The sequence below is a fragment of the Propithecus coquereli genome, unplaced genomic scaffold, assembly GCF_000956105.1.
Source record: "Propithecus coquereli isolate 6110/MARCELLA unplaced genomic scaffold, Pcoq_1.0 Scaffold388, whole genome shotgun sequence".
Taxonomy (NCBI): domain Eukaryota; kingdom Metazoa; phylum Chordata; class Mammalia; order Primates; family Indriidae; genus Propithecus; species Propithecus coquereli.
The window spans coordinates 1218476-1226821 of NW_012149596.1; the positions used below are offsets into that span (position 1 = coordinate 1218476).

An 8346-nucleotide genomic window follows, 5' to 3' on the forward strand; every position below is an offset into this window, starting at 1 on the left:
TTATGTCTCTCGTCAGCACCTTCAGGTATCACTACGGCACTTATAGATACCATTGGCAGGTCAAAGACAAGGAGTTGGGGCCTAGAACTCTGGGTTGGAAACTTGGCTCTACTGCAGAATTTATATGAACTCAGGCATGCTGAATGAAACTCTCTAAGCCATAGTTTTCTGATCAGTGAAATGGCAATAAAAATCCCTGTCCCTTAGTGATGTAGTGGGCAAGGCTTCCCCCCATCGCTTCCCTAGCTGCTTCTGCCTAGATCAGAAGACAAGGTTTCGGGGGAATCTCCCTTCCAAAGTCCCTGTACCCTTCTAGGTGCCCAGCAAGTCTCTGCTCTTCTGTGGGGGGACTTGTGAGTGTCCTAGGCCATTGAAGACAGAGTTTTTTTTGAGGCAGAGTCTCTTTCTGTCGCCCGGGCTAGAGTGCAGTAGTGTCAGCCTAGCTCACTGCAACCTCAAACGCCTGGGCTCAAGTGATCCTCCTGCCTCAGCCTTCTGAGTAGCTGGGACTACAGGTGTGCACTACCACCCAGCTAATTTTTCTATTTTTAGTAGAGATGGGGTCTTGCTTTTGCTCAGGCTCGTCTCAAACTTCTGACGTCAAGCGATCCTCCCACCTCGGTCTCCCAGAGTGCTAGCATCACAGGCATGAGCCACCACGCTGGTCCAAAAACAGAGTTTTGACATTAAGTTTTCACAATATGTACAACAGGAATGACATATTTATCATAGCAGAATTTGAATACTGTTTTTGCTTGTGGCCAGTAATGTATGATGAGGTACTTCAAATTTCTCTCCTCACTGCCACCTCCACAAGATATGCCCCATGCGCCCTGGGAAAGGTTAGACACAAACATGCCCTGATTGGGACCTCAAGTCTTCATGCCTAGGCCCTCAGCCCTTTTGCCATTTCTTAACGTTGTTTATTCTCATCAGCTGAACAAGAAACTGGGCTTAAGATCTCGCCCTGACTGGCCCGATCATAATGTATCATTGAGAAGCCCTTTTACTTTTTTTTTTCCTAATTAGGTCTTGAAGTCTCTTCCTGGGAGTGGTCATAAACCTTAGCCCTGCCCCAAAGTGGCTCCGGGGATATGGTTGTGGATGTTTACAACATGCCTTTTTGGGGATACTTTTTTATTCTGGCAGACAGCCTAATGCCTAAGTGTCTGACCCGCGACCCAGTGTCCCTCGCACAGGAAACTTGTTTACACTGGCAGACGTCCTTGTGGCTCTTGTCTGACCTGAGCCCAGTTTATTCCTACCGAGATAGCCACCCGCTAGGAAAGCCCTGACTGGGAAAGAAGTTAGGTTCGGGTGTGTTGGTCAGGTGAGACACAGAAAAGGCAACTCAACAAAACACATGAAATAACAGAAGCAGCTTACAGATTCCAGAGAAGAAGGCAGCCAGCATGCCTCTCAAGGACAATGGCAAGGGGAAGCCATCCAGGAAATGCACACTCTGCCAGAGAGAGCGAGACCCGTGGGCTGAATCTTTATTGGGGTCCAGGGCATTACTAGGTGGGTTTCCCACAGAGAGTAATAATTCATGGGTTTAGAGCAAGCTGGTTCCATGGGCTCATGATGTGACTGAGAGACGGTTGCTACAGTATGTCTGTGCAGTTCACGTGGGGTGCGGGGGTCAGAGGGGTGAGTCAAGTAGGTTGTATCTAGCTGTCCCCTAGGGAGGTGGTCACCAAGAGGCAGTTGTTTAAGGCAGGTATCTGGATTGACCACTCTGAGGAACTGGGAGAAGGTGAACTGGACACTGTGTCAAGGGTGACTGAGCCCTGCCTCTGGTAGGAGAAAGTCCAACTTACATTCAAAATGGATGCTGAGGCAACGTTCAATCATAGGAATTCACCACAGCCCTGCTTTCAGGGGTGTAGAAATCCCTTCACTTTGGCACTTGATTTGGGGGACCTATTCAGGAAAGCCCCCTCTCTGCTTTCCTGAGGCTGGTAAAAAAAAGTCCCCGTTGAACCATGTTTGTTTGTTTTGCTAGCTCCCCTGTGTTAGCCAGAGGACCACAGCCAGCTTCACAAACATACCCCTTTCCAAATTGTACTTTTTTTGGGGTCTTTCTGTGCCTCCAAGACTTCCTGTTTTCTCTCCTCGACCATCTATAATACAAGAAAGAAGTTGATGATGGGGTTATAATGTGTCTGGTAAATCTTAGAATTCATTCACAATAAGGAAAACCAGGAAACAATCCAAATATCTATCAACTTATAAATGGGTGAACAAATTGTGATACATCTGTACAATGGATCATTACTCAGCAATAAAAAGAAACAAAACTGCTGACCGATGCGACATGGATGAATTTCAAAGGCGTTATGTTGGGTGAAAGAAGGCAGACACAGAATACTCCATACTGCACGATTACGTGACTCAATACGCACGGCTCTGCACCATATGATTACCGGAAACTCTAGAACAGGCAAATCTAGTCTCTAGGGACAGAGAGGTCAGTGGTCACCTGGGGTGGGAGGTAGTATATAGACCAAGAAGGGGCATGAGGGAGACTTCTGGAGAAATACTCTATTAATATATCCCGATGTGAGTGAGTTGTCAAAACTCGTGTTTATCCTATTTGAGCACATTGTACACTTTACTGTGTATTTTATGCCTCAATAAAAGAAAAGGTTAAAAAAAACTTAGAACACAGAATTTACCTCAGAATAATACCAGCCTATATCTTTTCAAAGAAGCATAGGTCTGCTCGGGAGGCTGAGGTGGGAGGATAGATTGAGCCCTGGAGTTTGAGACTAACTGGGCAACATAATGAAACCTTGTCTCAAAAAAAACCAAACCAAAACAAAACAAAAAAACCAAAAAGGATAGGTCTGTTTTTCCCGAGCATATCAATGCTTTCACAGATTATTTTTGCTTTTCTAATCTTAGCCCCTGCAGAGATCCTCCCCTGTGGCCCTCTCCCTGCCTGAAGTCCCACCTGAGAGACTTGGGGACATACCAATAACTGCCTGGGTACAGAAGAGAGTCAACCTGTCACTGCAGTACCTGAACCAGTACTGTATGTGCCGAATGAATGAAGTTAGAAAGTCTCCCACAGTTTCCAAGAGGTCATTTCATTTCATGGACTCTTTAAGGTGCATAATTCCCCACAACTTACTTGGTTTGTGTGCAAGGAAAATCCCCGCTCACGGAGGGAGGGCTGCAATAGGGTGCAGCAGTGGGGGCTGTTTGTCAGTCTCTTCCTATGATTTCCTTCTTTATCTGGTTCCCAGCAGATCTTTCCCAAGAGTCAGTGTCCTAGTGCATTTTACACAGATAAGCATGCAAGTAACTATTTTACTGGTACAAACTGATCCCAAATACACATTCCCACAGTCAGTGCCCCCCTCCCCGTCTCATTTTAGAGACAGAGTCTCACTCTGTCACCTGGGATGAAGTGCAGTGGCATCATCATAGCTCACTGCAACCTGCAACTCCTGGGCTCAAGCCATCCTCCTGCCTCAGCCTCCCAAGTAGCTGGGACTACAGGCGTGCGCCACCACATCCAGCTAATCTTTAAATTTTTTGTAGAGACGAGATCTCGCTATGTTGCCCAGGCTGGTCCCTAACTCCTGGCCTCAAGCGATTCTCCCACCTTGGCCTCCCAAAGCACTGGGATTACAGATGTGAGCTACCACACTGGCCATGTTTTCTTTATTGAAGTATAATTTACCTGCAACAAAATTCTTCCATCTTAGGTGTATAGTGTGTTGAGTTTTCACAAATGTGTAGGCTCATGTAAGTAACCTCCACCTCCACCAAGATATTGCTGTCACTCCAGAAAGTTTCATTATAATCTCTTCCCCATCAATCCCCCCTCACTCAATGGTAACTGTTATTCTGACTTCTATCACTGTAGATCAGCTTTGCTTGTTCAAGAACTTCATGAAAATGGAAATCTTACAATATGTACTCTCCTCTTTCCAGTTTTATTCAGCAGATTGTTTTTGAGATTCCTCTATGCTGTTGCATATATCAATTTTTTGTTCCTTTTTATTGCTGAGTATTATTCTAGTGTATGGATGTACCACAGATTATTTATCCAGTCACCTGCCGATGAATATTTCGGGGTTATTATGAATAAAGTTGCTATGAACATTCATGAAGGACACTGGGTTGGTTTCTGGAATGGGAGCCATACATGCTTTAGGAATGGTCAGTGTTTGGCCTCTCCATGAGTCAGTTTCAGACATTATATGAATCAGTAATTGGCCGTCTGGGAAGAACAATGATTGGAAACCTTCTGGGGGTATGGCATTGGGCTGCTTGTGTTTGGCGTTATTTGAGGTTCTCATGGAAGGTGGCTAAGGGCCCTCTCTGGGACATAGTAATTGGCCATCACTGTGGATTAATGATATGAGGAGTCTGGGCTGTGACTGGGCAGTGATTGGGGGACTTTGAGGTGTCCTCTGGCAGTCTCTGTAGTCCAGCCATGGGTGGCTTCTGCTGGTCAGTGATTGGCAGCCAGAGGAATCAGGGGCATGGTCGCAGGGATTTGGGACCCGAGGTGACCAAATATCAACAGTCCTGAGTTGGTCAGTTATTGGTGGACCCGATGCACACCTGATTTTCAGTGTCTAAGAGGGGACAGGGAAGATAAGTTTGAGTTTTTCATCTTTGTCAGAAGAGGGAGGGCTATGTAGGTTTCCCTGGATGTGCACCGAAATGTGCAAAAGCTCAGTTTGTGCACATGAGATATTGTCAGCCCTCAGCTGGAGCCCTTAGAAGTCAATGGAAAATAGAAATACTGTTTATTGGGAACTGACTCTGTATGGGATTCTGTATCGCAGAGCATCTGAGTGTGGCACTTTAGGGCCAGCAGACCTTGGCTTGTATATTGCCCTGACTTTCTATTTGCTTGCAGTGTGACCTTGGGGGCAAATAACTTAGCCACTGCGTTTCAGCTGCTTTAGCTGCTTCTATTAATGATAATCATTGCCACCCAGCTGACAGGGTTGCAGTGAAAATTAAATGAGGTATCTGGTGTCTATCCCCAAGGCCTCACGGCAAGGGCAGGTGAGTCACAGGAAGTGGCAGATTCCGGCCTTGCTGCCCTGGACACAGATCAGGATTCTCCGCTGAGAGTGAGCACCACATGGCTGATGTCACCACATCCAGAGCCCTGTGAGATTCGGTGGAAAATGTGACTCTGCTGATGCAGGAGAGGAGGGGATGTGGAGGATCCACCCCCATGGCCCAGGGGAGAGGGAGGCAGCTCCCTGCAGAGTGTTCGAGGGTGAGGTCAGGGTGGGAGCCGCCATAGCCAAAGAGATGCCACTCCCCCACCCAGCAGGGGCCCTTCACTCCAGATCTGCTCTCCCCATCAGAGCCCCCTCTCCCCCCATGGCACAGTACTATTAAATAAACTATCGATCTAATGCAAATTTCACCAGTTTTTCCACTAATATTTTTTTCTGTTTCAGGGTCTCCTCCAGTGTTTTGTTTCTGTCTTTGCTTATCTTTTATGACCTTGACACTTTTGAAGAGTACAGTTCAGGTATTTTGTACAATGTCTCTCAATTTAGGTTTGTTTGACGCTTCTCATGATTAGATCGATGTTATGCATCTTAACATGGACACCACAGAAGTGTCCTTCTCAGAGCATCTTACTAGGAGGTACGAGATATCGACGTTAACCTTGATCGTTTGGTTAATGTCTGCCAGTTTCTCCACTCTAAAGTTTCTATATTTTCCTGTTGTATTTAATAAATATCTTGGAGGAGATACTTTGAGACTATGCAAATATCCTGTTTCTATTCAAACTTTCCCCACTAATTTTAGCATCCATTGGTAGATCTTGCTTATGACAATTATTACAATGATGCTTGCCCACTAGTGATTTTGTATTTTCTCATTCCTTCTACATTTATTAATTGGAGCTCTTTTATAAGAAAAAGCTGTCCCTTCTCTCTCATTTATTTATTCAAACTTTTTTACTTATATCAGGATGGACTCACAGATATTTATTTTATTCTGTAGGTTATCTTTTACTACTATCGTTATTTATTGTGTTGCTCAAACTATTACAGCTGTGGTCACTGGGAACATAAACTCTATTTGTCAGGGTAAACACAGACTGCAGGTAGCCCTGGAGCTGAGGAATAGCTTTGATTTTTGGTAAAATTTGTGAGGCCACAGTTTCTGATCAACCTTGTACCGCTCTGTAATCTTGTATTTTTCTTTTTCTGTGTCAAAGATCTCACCTTGATGGTGTCCAGACTCCCACAGCTTCTTCTTGGAGGTAAGCATCGGTAAGACGTTTGGGGATTTTCACATTGCTGATATCAATGTTCACGGAGGTGACAATGACAAACTTCTGGTGTGTTCTTCACAGAAGAACTCAATTGAGGACCAGAGGTACGATCACAGGTAACAAGCCACTGCTCAGCTGCTTCAGGGAAACCACCCTCTTGCCTCTGTGGCACCCAGTGAGGAGGGTCAGAATGGTCCCAGGAGGGATGCTAGCTCATGGTTTTCTCACATGCTGACCTAAGGGTATTTTTTTTTTTTTTTTGCCATGGTTAACAGCACATCCTCAGTAGGATAATATTTAGGCATTTTACAAAGTTTATTTAACTTCCTGGCTACTACCATTCTTGTCACCACCAATTGGTTTTGTGACAGTGGCAAGAACCTTCTCCTTTTTCTTTTCAATCCTGGATTTAGCGGCTGAGGACTTCCTCTTGCACATCGCCTTTCTGGAATACATGGCAGACCAGGCATATCTGCCAATTCCTCTGACAAGGACAGAATTTCAACTGCAGGGGGTGGGGCTTCCCCTCCCTGGGCTTTTTAGCCTTGAGGTTACCCTTTTTAACCTTGCCACTGGCATCAGCCTTCTTAGCTTCAGATTTCTTCTCCTTAGTATCCAGCTTCTCAACTTTTTCACGTGCCATCTTGCAAGATGGAAAAGAACCTTCTAAAAATGTTTAAATAAACTTTCTGTTTAGAATAGTTTTATTTTTTATTTTTTTTTGAGACAGGGTCTCACTCTGTCGCCCGGGCTAGAGTGCCGTGGCGTCAGCCTAGCTCACAGCAACCTCAAACTCCTGGCTCAAGCAATCCTCAACCTCCCAAGTAGCTGGGACTACAGGCATGCGCCACCATGCCCGGCTAATTTTTTCTATATATTTTTAGTTGTACAGCTGCTTTCTTTCTATTTTTAGTAGATACAAGGTCTCACTCTTCTCAGGCTGGTCTCGAACTCCTGAGCTCAAACGATCCACCCGCCTTGGCCTCCCACAGTGCTAGGATTACAGGCGTGAGCCACCGCGCCCAGCCTAGAATAGTTTTAGATTTATAGAAAAGTTCCAAAGATAGTACAGAGAGTTCCCATATAACCCTCACCTAGACTTCCCTGTTGTTAACATCCTACATTGCTGTATGTTTGTCACAGCTAAGGAACCAACATTGGTACATTACGGTTAACTCAACTACACACTTCATCCAAATTTAGCTAGCTAATAAATGACTCCCTTTCTCTGTTACAGGATTCCATCCAGGACGCTGTATTACATTTGGTTGTCATGTCTTCTCGGCCTCCTCTAGACTGTGACAATTTCTCAAGTTTTCCTTGTTTTTGATGACCTTGACAGTTTTGAGGAGTACTGGTCAGGTGTTTGATAGAATGTCCTTCAATTTGGGTTTGTTTGATATCTTTCTTATTACTAGACTGGGGCTTTGGATTTGGGGAAGACTGCCACAGAAGTAAGATGCCCTTCTTATCACTTCATCTCAGGGGCACATCCTGTGAACATGAGTCAGCACTGAAAATATTAACCTTGATCACCTGGTGAGTGTTTGCCAAATTTCTCCACCGTAAAGTTACTTTTTCTCCCTTTTCCATACTTTACTCTTTGGAAGCAATTCAGTAAGCGTGCACATGCACACACACACACACACACCCACACAAACAAACCTTGGGTGGAGTACAATGGTAATTATCACCCCCTGGAAGGGGAAGTAGCTGCACAAATTATTTGGAATTCTTCGAATTATTTGTCCCATATCTCATGTTTATTAATTTATTCAATTATTGTATTTGCATGAGTATGGACTCATGGACATTTATTTTATTCGTGGGTTATAAGCCAATGCTATAATTGCTTACTTTATTACTCAGATTTCCAGCTTTGGCTGTTGGAAGCTCCTTTATGTTGGCTCCTTTATCCTTCTGACATGCCCTATGCTTTATTTTTTTTAATTTCAGCATATTATGGGGGTACAGATGTTTAGGTTACGTATGTTGCCCTTGCCCCCCCCCAAGTCTGAGCTTCAAGCGTGTCTATCCCCCAGATGGTGCGCATTGCACTCTTTGTGTATGCATAT

The 8346-nt window shown here is 44.8% G+C and overlaps 1 pseudogene; it reads right to left on the reverse strand.

Annotated features, from left to right (window-relative positions):
* Nucleotides 1-4554: 4554 nt before the first annotated feature.
* On the reverse strand, nt 4555-6914 carry LOC105816770 (annotated as a pseudogene).
* Nucleotides 6915-8346: the final 1432 nt, after the last annotated feature.